General features: G+C 45.0%; 1 protein-coding gene across 2 annotated transcripts in view; it reads right to left on the bottom strand.

Moving 5' to 3' along the window:
* WNK4 (WNK lysine deficient protein kinase 4) overlaps positions 1-27,034 on the bottom strand; it is a 239,614-nt gene that overhangs the window by 160,219 nt on the left and 52,361 nt on the right. Inside the window, exons 1-2 of one of the 2 annotated variants that reach the window (XM_056548982.1) lie at positions 5,147-5,168; positions 3,338-3,404 (exon numbers count right to left, since the gene is read on the bottom strand). The exons of the other annotated variant lie outside the window; for it this stretch is intronic. The gene's annotated coding sequence lies outside the window, so the exon portion shown is untranslated. Of the gene's footprint in view, positions 1-3,337; positions 3,405-5,146; positions 5,169-27,034 lie in introns of those variants that run through there. 2 annotated transcript variants of the gene reach the window in all.

Consider the following 27,034-nt stretch of genomic DNA (forward strand, 5'->3'; position numbering starts at 1 on the left):
CCACCCGCATCGGCAAGAAATGTATTGGGTCCCAATTCCATGGCAGTCTTCTACTACTGAGACTTTTTGGCCTAATAGCAAATTCATTGGCTGATTTTATATGTGGGTTCTTGAACATTAAAGGGGTACTCCCGTGGAAAACAGTTATTTTTTTTTTTTTTTTTAAATGAACTGGTGCCTGAAAGTTAAACAGATTTGTAAATCACTTCTATTAAAAAATCTTAATCCTTCCAGTACTTTTTAGGGGCTGTATATTAAAGAGAAATCCAAAAAAAGAAATGCATTTCCTCTGATGTCCTGACCACAGTGCTCTCTGCTGACCTCTGCTGTCCATTTTAGGAACTGTCCAGAGCAGCATATGTTTGCTAAGGAGATTTTCTCCTGCTCTGGACAGTTCCTAAAATGGACAGCAGAGGTCAGCAGAGAGCACTTTGGTCATGACATCAGAGGAAATGCATTTCTTTTTTGGATTTTTCTTTAGTATACAGCCCCTAAAAAGTGCTGGAAGGATTAAGATTTTTTTAATAGAAGTGATTTACAAATCTGTTTAACTTTTTGGCACAAGTTGATAAAAAAAAAAAAAAAAAGTTTTCCACGGGAGTACCCCTTTAAGGCTCCCATACACTTTAGACTAGACAGCCACACCGAAGTCAGATTTTTTTCTCTTTACTTAAAGGGGTACTACACCCCTAGACATCTTATTCCCTATCCAAAGGATGTCTGATCGCGGGGGTCCCACAGCCGTTTAGCGCGTCGGGTGCAGTGCCGGAGACTGGTGATGTCACGGCCTCGCCCAGCTCGTGACATCACGGCCACGCCCCCTCAATGCAAGTCTATGGGATTTGCATTGAGGGGAAATGACCGTGACATCACGAGCCTCCCTCCTGCATCGCCAGTCATCCGGTATGGAGCAAAGTTTGCTCTGTGCACCGGGTGTCTGGGGTGCCACAGCCGAGATCGCGGGGGTCCCCAGGGACAGGACCCCCGCAATCAGACATCTTATCCCCTATCCTTTCGATAGGATATAAGATGTCTAGGGGCAGAGTACCCCTTTAAGTGTATGGGCAGCCTCCCAACTCTCCCCAGACAGATGATGAATTTGAATTTGAACTGCAGACCCTTTTGTTTTCAGGGTGGTTAACCACCACTAGAGCTGTCTGGCTGTGGCTTACCCCTCCTCTCTCCATTCAGAGTACATGAAAGTTTGGCTAAACAGAAAATGAAAGGAGTACTCCTGTGAAGTAAAACGTATCTCCTATCGAAAGGATATGGAATAAGCTTTAGATTGTGGGAGGTCTGACTGCTAGGACCCCCCGTGATCTCCTGCATGGTAACTCAGCAGTCCCCACGAGGGGGGCTGCCGACACACCCACTCCATGTATCTCTATGGGAGAGCTATATATACAGCGTTCGGATATCTCGGCCTCTCCAATAGAGATACATGGAGAGGGCACGTCGACCGCTGCTTTGTGTGGGGGTCAACACTCCCCTTTCCTGGGGAGAGCCGGGGTGCCATACAGAAGATCAAGGGGGTCCCAGCGGTCGGACCTCCCACGATCTAAAACTTATCTCCTTTCCTTTGGATGGGGGATACGTTTCACTGCACTGGAGTACTCCTTTAAAGAGTACCTGTCACCAAACTAAACTTTTAACATATTTATCCTTATGTAATTATCAGACACTTTGCTATTTACTTGCTGTTAAAACTCCCAACCTTTATATGTTTTAAATGTGATTGAAATAATGGCCACTAGGTGGCTCTGTTCTGTTCCCTACAGTCAAACAGTTAATTTGGTCTCCTCCCGGCCTGGCAGAAGACCAAACTCAGGAAGTACGTGTGGGACATGGAGAGGCACAGCTCTCACAGGCTTCAGTGATGTTGCACCTACTGGGGAACGCCCACTTTCTCCTGCCGGGAGCTCACACAATGTGAGCAAGGGGAAAGGTGTGATACACAACTTTTTAAAGCACAGAACATTTTTTTAAGGGCAGGAAGGGTGTTAGGAGTAGTTAGGGAATTTAGTTTTAGTTTAGAAAATATGGTTTGATGACAGGTACTCTTTAATGTGCATTGAGAGATAGCAGTTTGTTGAGCTGACAGCTATGGAAGGTGTATGGTCCCCTTTAGAGCTGCCATCAATAGATGCCCTATACTAGAGGCGCCATCTTGGTGCAGCCATTGCACGTTTGCATTCCATTACCAATTGCTCATCCTGGGTAGGATGCCAACACAGCCTCAATGCACTCTATGTGTATAAATTAATACATTTTAGAGGGTGTATCCAATCCACCCACGAGCAGAAGCAATGTGATCAAAAATAATATAAAGTATGTTTTTACAAGTGGATCCTTCCATATGTGGTGGGCCAGTACGGGAGATGTTACCCTGTACCCTTGCTGTCCTGTCAGGCAGCCTCCTTCAGTGTCCCCCAGGGCCCCTTGCACCTGTTCCCCCCTGTACATATGTTCTGCAGTGTATTGTATTATAAAATGTGTTGTACCTTTAAGAGTTATGTCATGTGATTGTTACCCAGGAGGTACCAGTGATCAGGTGACCCCAAGAGTGACCTATGGGCTCCCTGCTGGTCTCCCCCATATAAGTCCTGGGTGGAGCTTCTCTCTCTTCTGCTGAGGTCCAGTGCAGTCTTGTCTAGTGTGTGTGTCCAGAGTGTTGGAGACCTCAAAGTCCAGTCCTGCAGCCGCCATCAAGTCAAGTAATATAAAGTCACAGCTTTATGAGTCAAGTCAGTCCCTGTCATCTGTCAAGTCAGCGTGGTCTGCATTCAATTGTCCAGTCCTACTACAAGTCCCAGCAAGCCCTTAAGGTCTCTGCGTCACTGGTCACCTCCTTGGGCCCTGGCTGATGTGTATAGACTTTACCATCTGTCTACCCTCAGTAAAGCTACCGTTGTCTGTAACTTGGTGTCGGAGTCTTTATTGCCCCCCGTGCCTAGCCCAGAATCCAGCGGTATACCTTCGGGTGATTATAGGCTAAACTACGCCCTGGCGTCACGAACACAAGGGGTTAATGCCATCTGCCCCTAGGGTAACAACATCATCACACCCCGCTACCACACATACGTCGCTGGTGTGTACTGTACATACAGCGTAGGAGTCAACAAAGCCTGGAAGAATCGGAGAACTCCCTAAAGCACATGATGTAGAACGGCTGTGTAATGTAATCCATGCTCTGCTGAGCTGCAAATATCTGAACATGTGCTCCCCAGTTATCACCCAGATCAGGATGACCCAGCAAAGCCCATGATGGATTGGACGCCTCGAAGGGCACATTGATCACATACTTGCACAATAATTTACTTCTTCATTGTCCTAATACCTGTACGTTTTTTACACAGAAACATCTATAGGGCCGAGGAGTCTTGGATCGAGGCTACATCCACGTTCTGCGCAGGGAATAAAATGAATTTATGGCCATTCTGTCACCTGCTTCTGTCCAGGCATTTCTGTGTTAATGATGGTTCAGTATAAACACTGTAATAACAAGTATATCATAAAGGAGACAGAAGAAGGGGTGGGGGTGAGGTATAGCCACGTGGTTGTATATATGTCACAAGTCACATGGGCTCTTCCTTTAAAGTGGTACTCCACTGCCCGAACATCATGGCCATGTCCTTCGTGATGTCACGCCCCCTCAATGCAAGTCTATGGGAGGGGGCGTCACGCCGGAATATTCCACATTCCGCTTCAGCAGAGTCCCATTAAAGGAGTACTCCAGTGGAACAAAACATTTTTTAAATCAACTGGCGCCGCAAAGTTAAACAGATTTGTAAATGACTTCTATTCAAAAATCTTTATCCTTACAGTACTTATCAGCTGCTGTATGCTCCAGAGAAAGTTGTGTAGTTCTTTCCAGTCTGACTACAGTGCTCTCTGCTGCCATCTCTGTCCATGTCAGGAACTGTCGAGAGCAGGTGAGGATCCTTACGGGGATTTGCTCCTACTCTGCACAGTTCCTGACACGGACAGAAGTGTCAGCAGAGAGCACTGTGGTCAGACTGGAAAGAACTACACAACTTCCTGTAAAGCATACAGCAGCTGATAAGTACTGGAAGGGTTAGGATTTTTACATAGAAGTAATTTACAAATCTGTAGAACTTTCTGGCACCAGTTGATTTGAAAACATTTGTTTTGCCCCTTTAATAGCGCTGGGTTGCAATACCAGGTGCAGCCACTACAAAATGCATGGCGCTGTGACTATGAAGAGACTGTAGTGTCGGACCCCAATTATCGGACCCCAACTATGGCTTATCAGTATCAGACATGGAATCAATGGGGGGGAGATTCATCAAGACCTGTGCTGAGGAAACGACGACCTGTTGCCCATAGCAACCAATCAAATCGCTGCTTTCCTTTTTCAGAGGCCCTTTTCAAAAACGAAAGCAGCGATCTGATTGGTTGCTATGGGCAACCGGCCGACTTTTCCTCTGCACAGGTTTTGACGAATCTCCCCCAATATCTCCACAGATTTGACCCGTCTACTCGAGATAAATCAAATCTCCATTTCTTATAAAATCTTATAATTGAGCCTGTTCCGAATGACGGAACCGAAACTCCAGGGATATGAGTGATTTTCCATCCGCGTAGCTAAGCTATGGAGCTGTCCCCGTGTGTAACCCGACCGGGAAGAGCGACAAATGGAACTAAGCTGAGACTTATCACCAGTGAAGAAACCTTACACCTTCTAAACCGAATAGGATCCCTTCTATAAATACCGAGGGCCTGCAAGGTTGCGGGGGCAGCCATTGAGGCCTTGCAGGTTTTAAAATAGGAGGAAAGATGGATCGGAGTTGACGGGCACATCAAAATGCCTAAAGGCGGTATGGGGGGGAGATTTATCAAGACCTGTCCGGTGGAAAAGTTACTGAGTTGCCCATAGCAACCAATCAGATCGCTACTTTCATTTTTAACAAGGCCTGTGCAAAATGAAAGAAGCCATCTGATTGGTTGCTATGGGCAACTGGGCAACTTTTCCTCTGGACAGGTTTTGATAAATCTCCCCCTATATGTATAGTTATAGGTGTAAGATTCAGATTATAGAGGACGTTTTCTCGAATAACGTCCCCTTCCTAAAATAGGGTTACCTAAAACTATAAGAATTTATGGTATTGAATGACATGGCACAGACCTTCTATGACAGTGTTTCCCAACTTGAGTGCCCCCAGCTGTTGCAGAACTACAACTTCCAGCATGCCTGGACAGCCTTCGGCTGTCCAGGCATGTTGGGAGTTGTAGTTTTGCAACAGCTGGAGGCACCCTGGTTGGGAAACACTGCTCTAGGAAGTCACATGGAGTCTCTGCGGCTCTCTGTATGCTGTCGTATGATCCTTACGTATTGCGTTGTACTGGGGAGTTAAAGGGGCACTCCGGTGGAAAACTTTTTTTTTTTTTTTTAAATCAACTGGTGCCAGAAAGTTAAACAGATTTGTAAATTACTTCTATTAAAAAATCTTAATCCTACCAGTACTTATTAGCTGCTGAATACTACAGAGGAAATTCTTTTCTTTTTGGAACACAGAGCTCTCTGCTGACATCATGACCACAGTGCTCTCTGCTGACATCTCTGTCCATTTTAGGGATTTTGGGGATTTTCTCCTACTCTGGACAGTTCTTAAAATGGACAGAGGTGTCAGCAGAGAGCACTGTGCTCGTGATGTCAGCAGAGAGCACTGTGTTCCAAAAAGAAGATAATTTTCCTCTGTAGTATTCAGCAGCTAATAAGTACTGGAAGGATTAAGATTTTTTTAATAGAAGTTATTTACAAATCTGTTTTTTTCTGGCACCAATTGATTAAAAAAATAAAGGTTTTCCACGGGAGTACCCCTTTAACACCTATAGCTATAACACCTCTATAATACCTTTATAATACAGAATCAGACAGGAAAAGGGGGTTTATGGTGGTCCATTAGGCCTCCATGCAACCTAAGGGTATGTTCACATGGTAGGAAAACACGGGCGGACATTGGTGGGCACTAGGACCGCACGAAAAGGCACCGCCTCATAGACGGCAATGCATTTTTTTTTTAGCAATATCTGCAGAAAGAATAGACATGTCTATTCCCTATGCAGACGCCTGAATCGGGATTTGGCAGCAGAATACCGTATACCGTGTGCACAGTGCAGCAGAATCCAATTTAAATTAAAGGGGTACTCTGGTGAAAAACACATTTTTTTAAATCGACTGGTGCCAGAAAGTTAAACAGATATGTAAATTACTTCTATTAAAAAATCTCAATCCTTCCAGTACTTATCAGCTGCTGTATGCCCCAGAGGAAGTTGTGTATTTCTTTTCAGTCTTACCATCGTGCTCTCTGCTAACACCTCTGTCCATGTCAGGAACTGTCCAGAGGACAAGCAAATCCCCATAGCAAACCTCTCCTGCTCCGGACAGTTCCTGATCCGGACAGAGATGTCAGCAGAGGGCACTGTACTCGGACAGAAGAGAACTCCAGAAAGAAATACAACTTCCTCTGGAGCATAAAGCAGCTGATAAGTACTGGAAGGATTAAGATTTTTAAATAGAAGTAAATTACAAATCTGTTTAACTTTTTGGCACCAGTTAATTAAAAAAAAATTTCTTTCCACTGGAGTACCCCTTTAATGAATATTCCGGCGGAATTCTGCACAGACATTCCGCCATGTGAATATACCCTTGCGATGTATACATTGGCGTACTATCATAGAACATATACCGATACCCACATAGGAACTGTGCAATGTCCTTAGGCCAAGGAAACAGGAACCTAAGTTGATGATTTACTGGATGGACATGAAGCTAATAGGCGCAAATGCCAATTTCGGATACCACCGCCACCTATCATTTACCATTTATAATGTACCGCCATGTACCTCCCTGCCAATATGTAACCTATACTGAAATAGCTACAGTAATTCAATGGAACCAAAGTTTCGCCTATAAAAGTTACATCTGAACACACTGCCTTGTGTACTCAGCGGGAGAAGCGACAGAACAAGCCGCAAGCCGTTTACTTACGTTAAATACCATTAAATGTGAAAGTTTATGAAAAATAAAGTCTCTCAGCAAAGTATAACAAGGGGCTCTGTGACTCGGCGGCTGGGTGACTGTATTCACCTGTCACATGAGATCGACTCTGGCAACGTATGCCTCGAAGTCTGCTGTGTTACTACAAATCCCAGCATACACGGACATTGGAAGGAAACGTAGCAGCTGCTGAAGCATAAAGCCTGATGTAACAAAGGATAGTAGGAAGTCTTTCTTATGCCGTCTAATAAAAACTCATTTAATACTTGGCATAGAAGACTGTAAGCAAGTGGATTCAATCACTTCTGTTGTGAAATCATCGCTAGATTGTTACAAACCACAAGTCACCTAAAACTTTTAACCCTATAGGAAAACGTTAAGGTTGCAGGAAGTCGAAGTAATTTTACCGTGACCCAGATGGCACAAGGACATAGTTACATAGTAGGGTTAAAAAAAAGACACATGTCCATCAATTCAACCAAGGAGGGGAGGAGATGGATGAAGGAAAAAGATACGGGTGGATGAAGCAAAAGGGTATGGGAGGATAAATGGAAGGGGTAATGGTGGATAAAGGGAAGGGGTACAGGTGGATGAAGGAAAGGGGTATGGGTGGATGAAGGGAAGGGGTATGGGTGGATAAAGGGAAAGGGTATGGGTGGATAAAAGGAAGGGGTATGAGTGGATAAAGGGAAGGGTATGGGTGGATAAAGGGAAGGGGTATGGGTTAATAAAGGGAAGGGGTATGGGTGGATAAAGGAAAGGGGTATGGGTGAATAAAGGAAAGGGGTATGGGTGGATAAAGGAAAGGGGTATGGGTGGATAAATAGAAGGGGTATGGGTGGATAAAGGAAAGGGGTATGGGTGGATAAAGGGAAGGGGTATGGGTGGATAAAGGGAAGGGTATGGGTGAATAAAGGGAAGGGGTATGGGTGGATAAAGGGAAGGGGTATGGGTGGATAAAGGGAAGGGGTATGGGTGGATAAAGGGAAGGGTATGGGTGAATAAAGGGAAGGGGTATGGGGGGATAAAGGGAAGGGGTATGGGTGAATAAAGGGAAGGGGTATGGGTGGATAAAGGAAAGGGGTATGGGTGGATAAAGGGAAGGGGTATGGGTGGATAAAGGGAAGGGTATGGGTGAATAAAGGGAAGGGGTATGGGTGGATAAAGGAAAGGGGTATGGGTGGATAAAGGGAAGGGGTATGGGTGGATAAAGGGAAGGGTATGGGTGAATAAAGGGAAGGGGTATGGGGGGATAAAGGGAAGGGGTATGGGTGAATAAAGGAAAGGGGTATGGGTGGATAAAGGAAAGGGGTATGGGTGGATAAAGGGAAGGGGTATGGGTGGATAAAGGGAAGGGTATGGGTGAATAAAGGGAAGGGGTATGGGTGGATAAAGGAAAGGGGTATGGGTGAATAAAGGGAAGGGGTATGGGTGGATAAAGGAAAGGGGTATGGGTGGATGAAGGGAAGGGGTATGGGTGGATGAAGGAAAGGGGTAATGGTGGATAAAGGGAAGGGGTACGGGTTGATGAAGGAAAGGGGTAATGGTGTATAAAGGGAAGGGGTATGGGTAGATAAAGGGAAGGGATATGGGTAGATAAAGGGAAGGGGTATGGGTAGATAAAGGGAAGGGATATGGGTAGATAAAGGGAAGGGGTATGGGTAGATAAAGGGAAGGGATATGGGTGGATAAAGGAAAGGGGTATGGGTAGATAAAGGGAAGGGGATGTGAACTTATATTTCTGTATATGTATGACTGTTATTTTGTTGTAGTAAAGTATCTAATCCTGTTTTGAAGCCCTGCTCTGCTCCTGCTGTGACCAGTTCCTGATGTAGACTGTTCCATAAATCCACAGTTCTGGTATAGAAGACTTGTTTCCCCTGGAAGTCAAACCTTTTTTTCTCCAGACAGGGGGAGTCCCTCTTGTCTTTTGTGGGGGATTTATCTGAAACATTTTTGTATAAGACATTTATATACTTACATAAGGTGATCAATTCCGTAAACGTCTCTTCTCAATACTAAACAAATGTAATTCTTCTAATTGCTAAGATATACGACGACCCGGCTCTCTGCATGAAAAGAACTGTGTCCACCCCCGCACGAAGCTGTGCCTTCTATGTCCCCTCCATGCGGACCTCCATTTCGGACCCCCGCGATCAAACTCTTATGTCCTATCCTTAGGTTAGGGGATACATTTCCCTAACCCGGAGTACTCCTTTAATAAAACATATACCGCACTGTATACTTTTTCTTTACTGGAACCTGCTGTATTAAAAAGTGCAAATGTCTGTGCAAATTTTTTTTTTTTAATCAACCAGTGCCAGAAAGTTAAACAGATTTGTAAATTATTTCTATATAAAAATCTTAATCCTTCCAGTACTTAACAGCTGCTGTATGCTCCAGAGGAGGTTGTGTAGTTCTTACCAGTCTGACCACAGTGCTCTCTGCTGACACCTCTGTCCATGTCAGGAATTGTCCAGAACAGGAGCAAATCACCATGGCAAACCTATCCTGCTCTAGACAGTTCCTGAGACGGACAGAGGTGTCAGCAGAGAGCACTGTGGTCAGACAAGAAAGAACTACACAACTTCCTCTGGAGCATACAGCAGCTGATAAGTACTGGAAGGTTTAATATTTTTACATCAAAGTAATTTACAAATCTGTTTAACATTCTGGCACCAGTTGATTTAAAAAAAAAATTGTTTTCCACTGGAGTACCCCATTCATTGTATTAATCTGTATTATTTCAGATAGTCTATCATGTATATTACGAGCCTTAGATTTCAATATTCGGATTGTGGATGACAAAGGAAACCGTATATGACAAGATGGCGAAAACTATGTATAAAACATAAGGGAGCTGACACATCTGGGCCACGCACTGCCTGAGCGCACAGCCGGAAGCAAAAACCAACATTTTCTGTTTATATGGCTTTTTATCCTATTTCATATTACAGTCGTCCCTCAAGCTACAATATCAATTGGTTCCAGGACGACCATTGTATGTTGAAACCATTGCATGTTGAGACCAGAACTCTATGGAAACCTGGTAATTGGTTCTGAAGCCACCAAAATGTCATCCAAAAATAGGAAAAAGTGAGGATTAAAGAAAAATAAGTAGATAACTAATACAGATAAAGCAAATCCTTATATATAAAAGTAAGAAAGATCTGCTGGGAGCTGTAAATCACTGTCTATGTCAGTGTTTCCCAACCAGGGCGCCTCCAGCTGTTGCAAAACTACAACTCCCCGCATGCCCGGACAGCCGTTGGCTGTCCGGGCATGCTGGGAGTTGTAGTTTTGTAACAGCTGGAGGCACCCTGGTTGGGAAACAATGGTTTATGCAGAGGACAGGAGCTTCTTCAGGGTCCTACACAGTTCACAAAGTGTCCCAAATGGAGCCGCCCTTACTTGGTGTCCAAAGGAGCAGCTAACCTGGGCACAGGTAAGGAGTATAGAACATGTAATATCTCCCTGTACTGTAGGGGGCGCTACCAGACAGCCAGTCAGTGCATGCACTTCAGTAATAGAGGTGATTTACCAGTAAAATGCCCATTCTGATTGGTCAGTTCCTCCAGTTGTGACAGGTATCACAGATCTGCACTGTCCATAGCATTGTATGTTGAGTTTGCTTTCAAGTTACGATGGTCCAGAAAAAAACATTGTATGTTTAAACTATTGTATGTTGAGGCCATTGTAAGTTGAGGGATCACAGTGAGGTAGCTTGGGGGGGTGTAGGGTATGGGGAGTGTAGCTGTGCAGGTAATAAAGGGTGCTTGTTAACCCTTGCTATTCGTGACGCCAGGGTGTGGGCTCCTCAATATAGCTTTTCCTACCACCGCCCTTCCCAGGAACGATAGGGAGGTAGATGATACTGGGTTTAAGTAGATAGTAATAATGGATTGTCCACAACTGGAAAGCTTCTGTAAACAGCGTTAACTTTACTGAAGATTTTCTGTACACTTCAACAACATAACAGTCTCTCATCAATACAGCTTCCTTTTTGGAGATTGACAATGGTTGGGACTTTAGCTTTAAGAGTCTCTAGACTATTGCGCTGCTCCACTGGATTTAGAGAATTAGTTGCAATCCAGTAGTCAGGCTAGTATTAGCAGGAATTAGTATAAGACTCACGATTTTTGGTTCTGCCGAGGCCGTAGGTTTAGAGCCTAGCGTGTCTTTGAAAGTTGCGCAGATCCGTCTTGTTAGTCCGGCATCCACGAGAGAAGCAACCCAAGAGAGCGATGATTGGACGCAGCTCCCTTATATGGGCAGGGGCTGGACTAGAGCTAATTGGTCTCTTCTGATGTCAATCACCATTACAGAGATTTGTGGGTAACATGTGAACCCAAGGACCTCCTAAGGTCCTACAACATACCATAGAGGTTACTAGCATGGTCACATGACCAAAGGTCCTGCAACACTGAACAAGATAAGTACTATACATTCCTATAGAATATAGCTATAATTATCAAATATATACATTTATTATTATCAAAGATAAACTTTAGGAGAGGTGACTAGGGGCTGTCCCACCTGAGGAACCCTACCTGAATGTAGTTACTCTGACTTTTGGGACCTCTACACTAGGTACTGGATGCAATACGGTACCGGAACACCACAACTGTATTTTCCAAGATTCCAAAAGCCATAGAAAAGCCATGAGTAATATATGAATATTTCCTCTTGCCCCTCTCATAGGCTCCAGTACACCTCACAAGACCCACTTAATGTTACCTGGCCTTAGAAAACAGCTCCGTAAATCAATAGGCCTCAGTTTCTCAATCTGTTTCCAAGAAATGTTTGGCTCGTTCCGTGGCGGCTCCCCTAGAGGCACTGCCGTTTAAGGGGGCCCTGCATGAACAAGCGCTCCCCATAACTACAAAAATATAAGAGGAGGTGGTTAGGGGGAGGACGGCAGCACAATAGCGTATGTTTTTCCTGACAAGCAGGTACAGATGGCGAGGAGAGAAGTGTTTATTCGAGAGCTGGTTGCGACCAGACGCTACACACAGGGCTCTCTTATGAGGAGAGGACGGGGAGAACGTTGGCTATAGACTTCAGGTATAATGCACATGATTGACGCAGCGGGGATTTTGCTGACTTTTTTTTTTAACACTCTCTTGCACAGAGAAGGAAAGCCTTCCAGGTTTTATGACAGGAGTCCCTGCAGGAGGAGCCTTTCTTCTGGAAAATGGCTGTGTAACCTACATACAGTATGTATCTGCTTTGTTTACTAAACAGTTCTATAAAAGAAGTGAAGTGAATGTAAACAAAAGGGGTAAGGACGGGCGGTAATGCTTGGTTCTTGCGCCAAACGTATATACACAACTATAAACAATGTAAGTTCACCTGACTTGGGGAAATTGCTGTCCGAAAGTATTCTGAAATGAAAGGGTAAAGGATTTCCAAAACTTAAAGGGGCGCTACTGCTTTAAGAAAAGGATTCAGGATGCCACTATAGCACAGGACAGTTTATTATAGTTCAGAGCGATAGGACAACGCGTTTCGGCACCAGCATGCGCCTTCTTCAGGTCCACAAAACAATCAATTTATGACGTCCTGTAGCCTGTGTTGTGCTAGGATGGCACGCCATCCTAGCACAACACAGGCTACAGGACGTCATAAATTATTTGTTTTGTGGACCTGAAGAAGGCACATGCTGGTGCCGAAACGCGTTGTCCTATCGCTCTGAACTATAATAAACTGTCCTGAATCCTTTTCTTAAAGCAGTAGCGCTCGTTTATAACCCCCTTTTTCCTTTCCTTTTCCTGTTTCCATTGTTTCCGTACCCTTTGCAGATACGGATAGGGGTTTCGAGCTGCACAACTGCCGCTACCGCCTTAGACTCCGCCCACTCCCCAGGTGAGGTGCTGCGGCTTCTGATAACCTCAGCGGGACATCACAATACCTTGACTGCAGTGGTTTCTGGCCATCCAACCACGTCCCCACTGCACATGAGAGAGACCCCCTACCTTTTTTTTTTACTCCTTTCTCCCACAAAACTTAAAGGGGTACTCTGCCCCTAAACATCTTATCCCCTATCCAAAGGATGGGGGATAAGATGTCTGATCACAGAGGTACGGCCTTACCTTAGGGGTTTCCTTAGTGTAAACTCGGCCTTACCGTATGCTGGATTATACTATTTATACAACTAATTTAGCTCTGCTACATCTGTGTATATGTAGTGTACTTAAATATTTGTCACCAGTCCTTTGGGCACATCTGTTAGGACTGTATTACACAGGGCGTTTACCATTAAAGGGGTTATCCAGGAAAAAACTTTTTTTTATATATATCAACTGGCTCCAGAAAGTTAAACAGATTTGTAAATGACTTCTATTAAAAAAAATCTTAATCCTTTTAGTACTTATGAGCTGCTGAAGTTGAGTTGTTCTTTTCTGTCTAAGTGCTCTCTGAGGACACCTGTCTCTGGAACTGTCCAGAGTAGAAGCAAATCCCCATAGCAAACCTCTTCTGCAGTTCCCGAGACAAGCAGAGATGTCAGCAGAGAGCACTGTTGTCAGACAGAAAACAACAACTCAACTTCAGCAGCTGATAATTATTGGAAGGATTAAGATTTTTTTAATAGAAGTAATTTACAAATCTGTTTAACTTTCTGGAGCCAGTTGATATATATATATAAAAAAAAAGTATTTCCCTGGAATACCCCTTTAAACCAGCAATCAGCCGGCGAACAAGCAAAACACTTGGGCCGAGTCTATGCTACGAAATTCAGAAATTCAGGAATTCTGCTCGAATATTCCGGTGCAGCAGCCTCCTATTGTTTTCAATGGGATTCAGCTTATATATCTCTTCAGTGGCACTTGAGATGCCATAAGAAGGGGAGATTATATGTGATTGTATGCTTACTGATCAGCTGATCACACTCAGCCTGGGAGGAGTAAGTTATTCCTGATCCACAGGACAGGGGCTAACTAGATGATGGGTGAGGGTCTGACCCATAGATCACAAGTACAAGGGCTCAGTTGTCCTCCAAGTGAATGAACTGGCAGCGCAGATGCTCGGCCACCGCTCCATTCACTGCCTATGGGCCTTCTGATTATGGCCAAATTCAGTGCTCGGCAGTATCCAGAAGTCCCATAGAGAATGAATGGTGCTGTGGTCAAGCATGTGTGCTGCTGCTCCATCCTCATGATCCATACGGACCCCAGCATTCAGATCCCCTCCCATCAGCTTGTTGTCCCCAATCCACAGACTGACCTTCAATCTTCAGATAACCCCTTTATGGCTTTGAATAATTTCTATAGCTTAGGAGCCACACTGTAGAGGTGACAATAAAATGTGTATATTGTGCACGTTATATGTCTGTAATTTTTATTGGTCTGTGAATAGTGCACACAATGATGCCTAACCTATAATAAGACCCATTCCTTCTTTAAAGGGGTATTCCAGGATTTTTTTTTTATATTTGACTATGCTACAGGGGCTGTAAAGTTAGTGTAGTTGATAATATAGTGTCTGTACCTGTGTGTGACGGTTTTCTCACAATTCTCCTGTGATTTTCACCCCATTATTTCTTTTTACCAGCATACAAAATTACTGTTGTCTCAGATTTTTCCCAGCTTGCAATGTGGCCGAGACCTGACATCACTAGTCAGCTGATGACAGGGAGCCTGTCTGCTTCAATGGGTGGAGCGATCGCCTGGTGGGAGAGAGATCAATCTGCAACAGCTGTAGGCACCCTGATTGAAAACCACAGGTCTTTTGAATGGATGCAGCTCATTTATGTTTCAATGGGTGGGGGGGCTGATGCGTGGGAAGGAGGAAAATGGAATTATGGTATTTGTAGGCAAAAAAGAAAACTCAAACAGGAAATACCAGTTCACAAAAAGCTAGCCACAGTATTATGGTAATCTCACAACATAGACATTTATCTCCAAGACAAGCGCAGATCCTTCCTAAGCATGTCCATTACTGTCTGCCAGGTACGTACTAAAATCACCTTATGGTGGAGAACCTCTTTAAAGGGGTACTCCACTGCCCCAGCTTTCGGAACACTTAGTTCCGAGCGCTGGGTGTGGGCTACGGTGGTCGTGATGCCACGGCCACGCCCCTCATTATGTCACACCACGCCCCCTCAATGCAAGTTTATGGGAGGGGGCGTGACGGCAACCATCAACTTAAATCGTCGCTGTCATTGTACATCTTGGCAAAATATTAACCTTTTAAAAATACTTCATTAAAAAAACATTTCAATCTCCTTTTAACAGACATCATGGCTTATAAAAAAAAAAAATACCACTAGGGGCCGCCATACCATCCAGAACATAATCCTGCCTGGCTGCAGCATCATTTTTGTCCCAGCTAAAGCACAGGCAGGGACAAAGTTCAGGAAGTGAGGGCGGGACTAGCACACATCTGTGCTCACTCCTGTCCTATCAGACTGCTGCATGAAAACAGAGAGGAGGAGGTTACACAGCAGCCTGCAGTAATTGGATAAAGAGACCCAGCACAGCAGACTCAGGGAGGAAGTGAATGCATGGTGAGTGAGGGCGGGCTCAGTGCTTGCCTCAGACACACTCCGTCCTGAGCAGTGGATGTCAGAATGAGAGAGCAGCAGAACAGAGGGATCTGTGAGCCAAATACAGAAGCTAGACACATGAAAAAGACAGGTAAAGCATCTGTATGACCTAGAGAGTAGCATATATAAGCATTTTTTTCCTGTGCTGTGACAGCCACGCTTTAAAAGGGTTCTCCGTTGCTTACACATCTTTTCCCCTATCCAAAGGATAGGGGATAAGATGCCTGATCGAGGGAGTCCCGCCGCTGGGGACCCCCGGGATCATGCACGCGGCACCCCGTTTATAATCAGTCACGCCTCTGCCCCCGTGTGACATCACGCCTCCGCCCCTCAATGCAAGCCTACGGGAGGGGGCGTGACAGCTGTCACGCCCCCTCCCGTAGGCTTGCATTGAGGGGCGGAGCGTGATGTCACACGGGGGCGGAGGCGTGATGTCACACGCCGCCGGCCCGGTGGTAGCCTGTAATCAGACTGATTACAAATGGGGTGCCACGTGCATGATCCCGGGGGTCCCCAGCGGCGGGACTCCCGCGATCAGGCATCTTATCCCCTATCCTTTGGATGGGGAAAAAGATTTGTAAGCACCGGAGAACCCCTTTAAAGGAGTACTCCGGTGTGTGTTTTTTAACCCTCTGTGCCCGGGCTGCCAAGCGAAACAAAATAAACTTTAACTCACCTTCCTACGTTCCCCCCCCCCCCCCCCCCATTGCGCTGATATCGATGTCCCGTCCTCTGCAAGTTGAAGAGTCACGTGACGCTCAGTGTACCCCGGGGGCGCAGCAGTGTCCCCCTGCAGCCGGTGATACGCTGAGCGTCACTCTTCGACTTACAGGAAGCGGAAGAAGTCGGGGACCGGAGAACGGGACATCGATATCAGCGCAACGGGGGGGAACGTAGGAAGGTGAGTTAAAGTTTGTTTTGTTTCGCTTGGCAGCCCGGGCACAAAGGGTTAAAAAATAAACGCACCGGAGTACTTCTTTAACATAAAAGTTAGCAATAGAAGTCAGTAGATCTCCGTCATGAAGGGTTAAGCATGTAGGCAGAGAACCGCCATGGCTCGGTCTGGGCAGTCAGCTGTATACATGAGACATCATTAAGGGTCTGTTTACTCTCTTTTGCGCCATGGATACGTAATGCAGCATAGAGCAACGTCTGGGTGACTCATGCTGCAGAGTGACACTTGTACAGTCGGGCTCCGTCAGACATACAGAGAGCTCAGTGTGCGCGAAGTCTATAATACACCTCCGTGCGTCCTCAGCCACGTGCAGAGCATCACTAAGTGTCATTGATTTCATCGCTCTGTGCATTATATACGTGTCTATACCTATGTGTGGCCTACATAAAGACAAGCGTGTACATTAATGCCAACCTGATGATGGAAGGCAAAAATAACAACAATCGAAACGCCATCATTCCAGTAATGTTCATCTATGGTCCAGTGTCATAAACAGTGATCCCTCAACTTACAATGGCCTCAACATACAATAGTTTCAACATACAATGGTCATTTCTGGACCATTGTAAGTTGAAACCAGACTCAACATACAATGTACAGACAGTCCAGATCTGTGAAACGTGTCAATGGCCGGAAGAACCGACCAATCAGAATGGGCATTCGCTGGTAAAAACCCCTGTATTACTGAAGTGTATGAACTGACTGGTGTCTGGTAGCGCCCCCTACAGTACAGGGAGGTATTACATGTTCTGTACTCTTTACCTGTATTACTGAAGTGTATGCACTGACTGGTGTCTGGTAGCGACCCTTACAGTACAGGGAGGTATTACATGTTCTGTACTCTTTACCTGTATTACTGAAGTGCATGCACTGACTGGTGTCTGGTAGCGCCCCCTACAGTACAGGGAGGTACTACATGTTCTGTACTCTTTACCTGTATTACTGAAGTGTATGCACTGACTGATGTCTGGTAGCGCCCCCTACAGTACAGGGAGGTATTACATATTCTGTACTCTTTACCTGTATTACTGAAGTGCAGGCACTGACTGATGTCAGGTAGCGCCCCCTACAGTACAGGGAGGTATTACATGTTCTGTACTCTTTACCTGTATTACTGAAGTGTATGCACTGACTGGTGTCTGGTAGCGCCCCCTACAGTACAGGGAGGTATTACATGTTCTGTACTCTTTACCTGTATTACTGAAGTGTATGCACTGACTGGTGTCTGGTAGCGCTCCCTACAGTACAGGGAGGTATTGCATGTTCTGTACTCTTTACCTGTATTACTGAAGTGTATGCACTGACTGGTGTCTGGTAGCGCCCCCTACAGTACAGGGAGGTATTACATTTTCTGTACTCTTTACCTGTATTACTTAAGTGTATGCACTGACTGATGTCTGGTAGCGCCCCCTACAGTACAGGGAGGTATTACATGTTCTGTACTCTTTACCTGTATTACTGAAATCTATGCACTGACTGGTGTCTGGTAGCGCCCCCTACAGTACAGGGAGGTATTACATGTTCTGTACTCTTTACCTGTATTACTGAAATCTATGCACTGACTGGTGTCTGGTAGCACCCCCTACAGTACAGGGAGGTATTACATGTTCTGTACTCTTTACCTGTATTACTGAAGTGTATGCACTGACTGGTGTCTGGTAGCGCCCCCTACAGTACAGGGAGGTATTACATGTTCTGTACTCTTTACCTGTACCACGGTTATCTGCTCCTTTGGACACCAGGTGAGGGCGACTCCATGTTACTTTTTTAGGACACTGTGTTCTGTACAGGACCCCGAAGATGCTCCTGTCCTCTATATAGACCAGTGTTTCCCAAGCAGGGTGCCCCCAGCTGTTGCAAAACTACAACTACCAGCATGCCCGGACAGCCTTTGGCTGTCCGGGCATGCTGGGAGTTGTAGTTTTACAAACGCTGGAGGCTCCCTGCTTGGGAAACACTGACATAGACAGTGATTACAGCTCCCAGCAGATCTTTCTTACTTTTATATGGAAGGATTTGCTTTATCTATATTAGTTATCTACTTATTTTTCTTTAACCCCTTAAGGACCGGAGGTTTTTCCGTTTTTGCATTTTCGTTTTTTGCTCCTTGCCTTTAAAAAATCATAACTCTTTCAAATTTACACCTAAAAATCCATATGATGGCTTATTTTTTGCGCCACCAATTCTACTTTGTAATGACGTCAGTCATTTTGCCCAAAAATCTATGGTGAAGCGGGAAAAAAAATCATTGTGCGACAAAATTTAAAAAAAAACGCTGTTTTGTAACTTTTGGGGGCTTCCGTTTCTACGTAGTACATTTTTCGGTAAAAATGACACCTGATATGTATTCTGTAGGTCCATACGATTAAAATGATACCCTACTTATATAGGTTTGATTTTGTCGGACTTCTGGAAAAAATCATAACTACATGCAGGAAAATTAATACGTTTAAAATTGTCATCTTCTGACCTCTATAACTTTTTTATTTTTCCGTGTATGGGGCGGTATGAGGGCTCATTTTTTGCGCCGTGATCTGAAGTTTTTAACGGTACCATTTTTGCATTGATAGGACTTATTGATCGCTTTTTATTCATTTTTTCATGATATAAAAAGTGACCAAAAATGCACTATTTTGGACTTTGGAATTTTTTTGCGCGCACGCCATTGACCGTGCGGTTTAATTAACGATATATTTTTATAATTCGGACATTTCCGCACGCGGCGATACCATTTATGTTTATTTTTATTTTTATTTACACTGTGTTTTTTCTTTTATGGGAAAAGGGGGGTGATTCAAACTTTTAATAGGGAAGGGGTTAAATGATGTTTATTCACTTTTTTTTTGCACTTTTTTTTTGCAGTGTTATAGGTCCCATAGGGACCTATAACACTGCACACACTGATCTTTTACATTGATCACTGGTTTCTCATAAGAAACCAGTGATCGATGATTCTGCCGCATGACTGCTCCTGTCTGGATCTCAGGCACTGAGCAGTCATTCGGCGATCGGACAGCGAGGAGGCAGGTAGGGGCCCTCCCGCTGTCCTGTCAGCTGTTCGGGATGCCGCGATTTCACCGCGGCTATCCCGAACAGCCCACTGAGCTAGCCGGCATGCTTTCGGTTTCCCTTTAGACGCGGCGTTCAACTTTGAACGCCGCGTCTAAAGGGTTAATAGCGCGCGGCACAGCGATCAATGCCGCGCGCTATTAGCCACGGGTCCCGGCCGTTGTTAGAGGCCGGGCCCGACCCGCTATGACGCGGGGCCACGCCGTGGCCCCGCGTTATAGATCGGGAGTGGACACATGACGTTCCAGTACGTCATGTGTCCTTAAGGGGTTAAAGGGGTACTCCGGTGAAAACCTTTTTTCTTTTAAATCCACTGGTGGCAGAAAGTTAAACATATTTGTAAATTACTTCTATTAAAAAATCTTAATCCTTCCAGTACTTATTAGCTGCTGAATACTACAGAGGAAATTCCTTTCCTTTTTGGAACACTGATGACATCACGAGCACAGTGCTCTCTGCTGACATCTCTGTCCATTTTAGCAACCGTGCATAGCAGATGTACGCTAAGGGCAGCATGGTGGCTCAATGGTTAGCACTGCTGCCTTGCATTGCTGGGGACTTGGGTTCAAATCCCACTAAGGACAACAATAAATAAAGCGTAATTATTATTATTATAATAACGTCAGCAGAGAGAACTGTGCTCGTGATGTCATCAGAGAGCATTTCAAAAAGAAAAGAATTTCCTCTGTAGTATTCAGCAGCTAATAAGTACAGGAAGGATTAAGATTTTTTAATAGAAGTAATTTACAAATATGTTTAACTTTCTGCCACCAGTTGATTTAAAAGAAAAAAGGTTTCCACCGGAGTACCCCTTTAATTCTCACTTTTTCCTATTTTTGGATGACATTTTGGTGCCTTAGGAACCAATTACCAGGTTTCCACATACAATGGTTTCAACATACAATGGTCGTCCCAGAACCAATTAATATTGTAACTTGAGGGACCACTGTATGTATGTACACATGGGGGGGGGGGGGGGGGGGGGGCATTTATCATAGTTTTTGCACAATTTTTGTCATGTTTTCATCGGTTTTTCTGCCTTTTTTTTATGATCGTTTTCACCCAACTTTTTGCAACTTGCGCTCGCTTTATTATTTTTGTACTTGAAGGGGGCGTGGCTTACTGTACACTCCGTGTAAAAAGAGTTTTTGTGCAAACTGTTGCGCCAGTATAAGGCCCTTTTCACACTACAGGTATCATCCTGCTTTTTTACTGCCGTTATTTTACAATAACGGATGAAAAAAACCAAAAACGGATGGCTGATAACTGATGACCATCATCCGTTTTTTTAAATGTTTTTTTTGATGTTGTTCATCCATTATCATTTGTTATTACCAGTTACATCCGTATTTATTTTTTTTATCAGGTTTTAAACCCTTTTTTTTGTAAAGCTGTACTGAGCATGCTCAGTACAAAAAACGGATGTTAAAAAAAACTGACAATAACTGATGATAATGGATGTTTATTTATTTATTTTTATTTTTTTAACATCCGGTTGCCATAGACTTCAATGTTAAATTTTAACATCCGGATTTTCACCATTTATTTGCCGGACCAAAAATGAGTGCGTGCACGGACCGCCTTTTGTGCCGGCAAAAATAACTGACATAAGTAAAAAAAATAAAAAAATAAAAACGGACATGCCTGATGCAAAAAAAATTTCTAAAAATCCCATTGAACTGAATGGGATTTTTTCACGGCCATTTTCAGGACTTTTTGCCGGGAGTAATAACGGAGGTTTTTTTTACAGGATGATACCTGTAGTGTGAAAGGGGCCGAATATTGGTGTTCAGAACAGCATTGCACATCCAAAACAATTGATGTTCCGAACTGTTAGACGCTGTTAGGACAAGAAGACACATGGGGGGGGAGGAGTTTTATCAAAACCCGTGCAAAGAAAAGTTGTCCAGTTGCCCATAGCAACCAATCAGATTGCTTGTTTCATTTTTAACAAGGCCTCTGCAGAATGAAAGCAGCGATCTGATTGGTTGCTAGGGACAACTGGGCAACTTTTCCATTGCCCAGGTTTTGATAAATCTCCCCCATGGCGCCTTCTATATATTTGATTGCCTGAGCTCCAATAACATAGAGAAATTTTCTCGTGAATGACAGTAAAGCTGCAAGCCGAGCCCTGTCTCCAAATCTCGCTCCAGTGCTGTGCGTACAAATAGTGCGTAGGTGCAAAAATTTGGAAACAGGGCTCTGTGGGGTTGCTTTGACTTGCAAGCCGGACCGACGCATAAAAAGGGTTGAAAATAGATGGGGCGTGGCTTAGTGGGAGGGGTGTGTCTTAGTGGGAGGGGGTGTAGCTTAGTGGGAGAGGTGTGGCTTAGCGGGAGGGGGTGTGGCATAGTGGGAGAGGTGTGGCTTACTTGCCGGACTGACTCACTCAAACCTCCTCCTCATGTAATCTCCTTACTACTGGGGTGACACACTGTAACAAACCTCCTCCTCATGTAATCACCTTACTACTGGGGTGACACACTGTAACAAACCTCCTCCTCATGTAATCACCTTACTACTGGGGTGACACACTGTAACAAACCTTCTCCTCATGTAAATTACCTTACTACTGGGGTGACACACTGTAACAAACCTCCTCCTCATGTAATCTCCTTACTACTGGGGTGACACACTGTAACAAACCTTCTCCTCATGTAAATTACCTTACTACTGGGGTGACACACTGTAACAAACCTCCTCCTCATGTAATCTCCTTACTACTGGGGTGACACACTGTAACAAACCCCCTCCTCATATAAACTCCTTACTACTGGGGTGACACACTGTAACAAACCCCTCCTCATGTAATCTCCTTACTACTGGGGTGACACACTGTAACAAACCCCCTCCTCATGTAATCTCCTTACTACTGGGGTGACACACTGTAACAAACCTCCTCATATAAACTCCTTACTACTGGGGTGACACACTGTAACAAACCTCCTCCTCATGTAATCTCCTTACTACTGGGGTGACACACTGTAACAAACCTTCTCCTCATGTAATCACCTTATTACTGGGGTGACACACTGTAACAAACCTTCTCCTCATGTAATCTCCTTACTACTGGGGTGACACACTCTAACAAACCTCCTCCTCATGTAATCTCCTTACTACTGGGGTGACACACTGTAACAAACCTTCTCCTCATGTAATCACCTTATTACTGGGGTGACACACTGTAACAAACCTCCTCCTCATGTAATCTCCTTACTACTGGGGTGACACACTCTAACAAACCCCCCTCCTCACGCGACGGTGGTGCTGGCTGGGCTGGTGCTTCAGATTCTGGCTGGTTACTAACTTTCTTTCAGCGGACAGAGCGGCGCCCCATCATGAGGGCGCTCTAGGCGGCTGCCTATTTTGCCTATAGGCAAAACCGGCCTTGTAGAGTACAGAGATAGTATTTGTATCCCAGTCCTAGTATATATATATATATATATATATATATATATATATACACATATAAAATAGTATGCTTATTTTTGAATACCCCCAACACTTCATGGGTATGAGGGTGGGCTCATTTAGCTGTGAGCTCAGATATTAATCTATGGTTCTCAACATTTTAACATTGGGCGTTGCTTTCCCCATCATAGGGAGTCAGGACTGCTCTTAGCTCAAAGAAGGTGGGAGAAGGCGAAGCATTCCAGTGCAATCTAAGTACAAAATCTAAAGCCAGTCCAGTGACTTTTCCAGAACTGAATGGGGTCACTTCTCTAGGATTTTAGTTCTTCCAGTTGAAGCCGGTAAAAACCAAATGGACCAAGTGAGCAGTTTCGTAGAATTTTAGCATTCCTGCACTTTCACAAACAAACTGAATATTATACTAACAGGATTCCTAGGAGTAACATTTTACAGACATTTACTTCTGGCCCCCGAAACGGATTACACAACCGAAACCTTGTAATCTACTTGAAATAATTTGCCAAATTTCCTTCATTGGGATTACTATGTAAGTGATAAAAAAATGTACTGTTTGTACTTTATTAAACTGAATGTCTGTTTCCAGCACATTTACGATGAGCTTTACGCATCTGCTGTTCAACAAACTGAACCATATATCTATGCTGCAGGCACATATGTTAAAGGGGTACTCCGGCACTAAGACATCTTATCCCCTATCCAAAGGATAGGGGATAAGATGCCTGATCACGGGGGGCCTGCCGCTGGGGACTCCCGTGATCTTGCATGCAGAACCCCGATAGAATCAGTCCCCGGAACGTGTTCGCTCCGGGTCTGATTACTGGCGATCACGGGGACCGAGCGTTGTGACGTCACGGCTCCGCCCCCGTGTGACATCACTCTCTGCCCCATCAATGTAAGCCTATGGGAGGGGGCATCACTCCCCCTCCCATAGGCTTGCATTGAGGGGGCAGAGTGTGTGACGTCACACGGGGGTGGAGCCGTGATGTCACAACGCTCTGTCCCCGTGATCGCCAGTAATCAGACTCCGTCACGCTCCGCCCCCTCAATGCAAGCCTATGGGAGGGGGCGTCACGCCCCCTCCCATAGTCTTACATTGAGGGGGTGGAGCATGACATCACAGGGGGTGGAGCCATGACATCACAACGCTCCGTCCAGTAATCAGACCGGGAGCAAAAGCGCTCTGGGGACTGATTCTAACGGGGTGCTGCCTGCCAGATCACAGGGTTCCCCAGCAGCGGGACCCCTCCGATCAGGCATCTTATTCCCTATCCTTTGGATAGGGGATAAGATGTCTTAGCGCCGGAGTACCCCTTTAAGCCACTTTCACACTACCATTGTGCTGCGTCGAGAACGGCCATTAAAGGGGTACTCCTCCCCTAGACATCTTATCCCCTATTCAATCGAACGCCGGGTGCAGCACGGAGATCGTGTGGGTCCCCAATGGCAAGACCCCGCGATCTCCATGCAGCACCCGGCATTCGTTTAGAGCGTCGGGTTCAGTGCCGGAGCCTCGTGACATCACGGCCGCGCCCAGCTCGTGACGTCATGGCCACGCACCCAATGCAAGTCTATAGGGGGGGGGGGGGGGGGCGTGATGGCCACTAAGCACCAACAAGCACCTCCTCCATACTTTTGAAGTGCATCTTGAAATACAGAGACAATTGGCTGAGTCGAAGAAAGTAAGAGGACTTCTTGTCCTTGAGAAAATGTGGAGTCTTAGGGTATGTTCACACTACCAAGTTCCTTGTCGAACTCCTCTGTGGATCTGCAGCTTTTCTGCTCCATGAAAAATCCATTGAAGTTAATGGGACATACCTTGAATTTCCGTAATGTGAACGAGCCCTTATAATTTAATAATCTACTAGGGAAAAAAGAAAATAGCCAAAGAAGGCCTCCTCCAGAAGAAGGAAGAGCTCAATTGTGTCACCTGTTAGTGTCTATGCACATGGCGGAATTCTGCCTCAAATTAAAGGGGTATTCCAGGAAAAAAACTTTTTTTATATATATCAACTGGCTCCAGAAAGTTGAACAGATTTATAAATTACCTCTACTAAAAAATCTTAATCCTTTCAGTACTTAGGAGCTTCTGAAGTTAAGGTTGTTCTTTTCTGTCTAAGTGCTCTCTGATGACACGTGTCTCGGGAACCTCCCAGTTTAGAAGCAAATCCCCATAGCAAACCTCTTCTAAACTGGGCGCTTCCCGAGACACGTGTCATCAGAGAGGATTTAGACAGAAAAGAACAACCTTAACTTCAGAAGCTCATAAGTACTGAAAGGATTAAGATTTTTTAATAGAAGTAATTTACAAATCTGTTTAACTTTCTGGAGCCAGTAGATCATCCTCTCATCCTTCTTGACTAATTTGCATATTATAGAGTAATAAAGAAGACTTTAGAGTGAGACAAAGGTTGGGGCCCCAATATGACAGAGATAAAATGCTGTTCCCTAAAATATCTTACACATGTGCAATACCCTTCAGCTATCATAGAAGCTTGATGATTTTTGGATTGGTCCCGTACACCGGTGGCCCCTTAATAAGTATGAACTATTGGGCGCCACAAGAGCCGGATTAGCTCTCATTATGACATTATGTCCCCACGTCAGCACATTTTTCTCATAAGCTTTAGTTATAAGAGACAGAGAGGGGCCCCGTTAGGTTTCTCCAGTTTTCGCGGGTGGGTTTCGGAAAGGATGGATATACACGAAGCTGTACTCACTGCAGGTTTTCCCCCTTTTTCTTCTTTCTTTACTTAACATAATTATAATTTTATATTTAGAACAAATGTGTGTGGAGATCTTTACGCGTCACCTATATGCCCAAGGCCAAGGGCATAGATATGGGGTCTGTAGGGACCTTTTTCTGGGTGCTTGGTGCCAGGGAGTGTGCAGAAGCCCCTTTTCCTTGACCGGAGACCACAAAGGCAACGAATCATCAAAAAAATTGCCCTATTCTTTAAATAAAGATTTTTACGTTAACCGGTACCGCAGCCAAAATAACGTTTCCTCCGCGATCTCCGGAACGGGCCCCCGGTTCTCTCAGCGTGTGTCATCTAACGGTAGACGGAACGCGCTCCATTTATTTCGAAGGGAGCACCGATGATGCCCGAGTGCTGGACTTGGGTCTCTTCGGAGCTCCCATAGAAATCAATGGAGCGCATGCGTTACCGCACACGCTCCTAACTCAGAGCCGGGGCCCGTTAGGTCATCGCGGGGTTCAAATGATCAGCTACTTATTCCCTCCTGTGGATAGGGGATAAGTAAATTTTCGCTGCAATACCCCTTTAACCATATGTTAATTTTTGGGGGAATTTTACATTTTAAAATAATCCTGAAATGGTGCAGTTTCTATTGTGCCCACTAGGCCTAAAACTAAACGAATACTTCTTGGTCTGTACAGATAATTTCCACGCAGATGAGCACAGACAGCTCTCCCATAGAGATGAATGGAGGGCGCGTGCTGACCCCCGCTCCATGTGCATGGTGAGCCGGAGCGCCGTGCAGGAGAGCGCGGGGGGGGGGGGGGGGGGTCCCAGCGGTAGGACTCCCGCGATCAGACACTTGCAGTGCTTCTTTAATTATAATTTTTTTAATTTATTTTTATTTACCATATTTTTCGCCCTATAGGACGCACCGGCATATAAGATGCACCCAATTTATAGGTGCAAAATCTAAAGAAAAAAAGATTTTGAACCCAATAGTGGTCTTCAACCTGCGGACCTCCAGATGTTGCAAAACTACAACTCCCAGCATGCCCGGACAGCCGGAGTACCCCTTTAAATACCAGGAATCATGATGGCCGATACGCCCCCTCCCATAGATATTAATTGAGGGGGCGTGGTGTGACATCACAATCACGGCCTCCGGCTTCGAGTGTTCTGTACAAAATGTTCAGAGCGACTAAGCACCGGAGTACCCCCTTAAACTTTACTGGACATCCATATAGCACCATACAGGTGCACAGAAAAAGAAGCCAAGGTACAGGAGACAAGCAAACGATCGACGGGTTTCTGAC

The sequence above is a fragment of the Hyla sarda genome, chromosome 12 (assembly GCF_029499605.1).
Source record: "Hyla sarda isolate aHylSar1 chromosome 12, aHylSar1.hap1, whole genome shotgun sequence".
NCBI classification, from domain to species: domain Eukaryota; kingdom Metazoa; phylum Chordata; class Amphibia; order Anura; family Hylidae; genus Hyla; species Hyla sarda.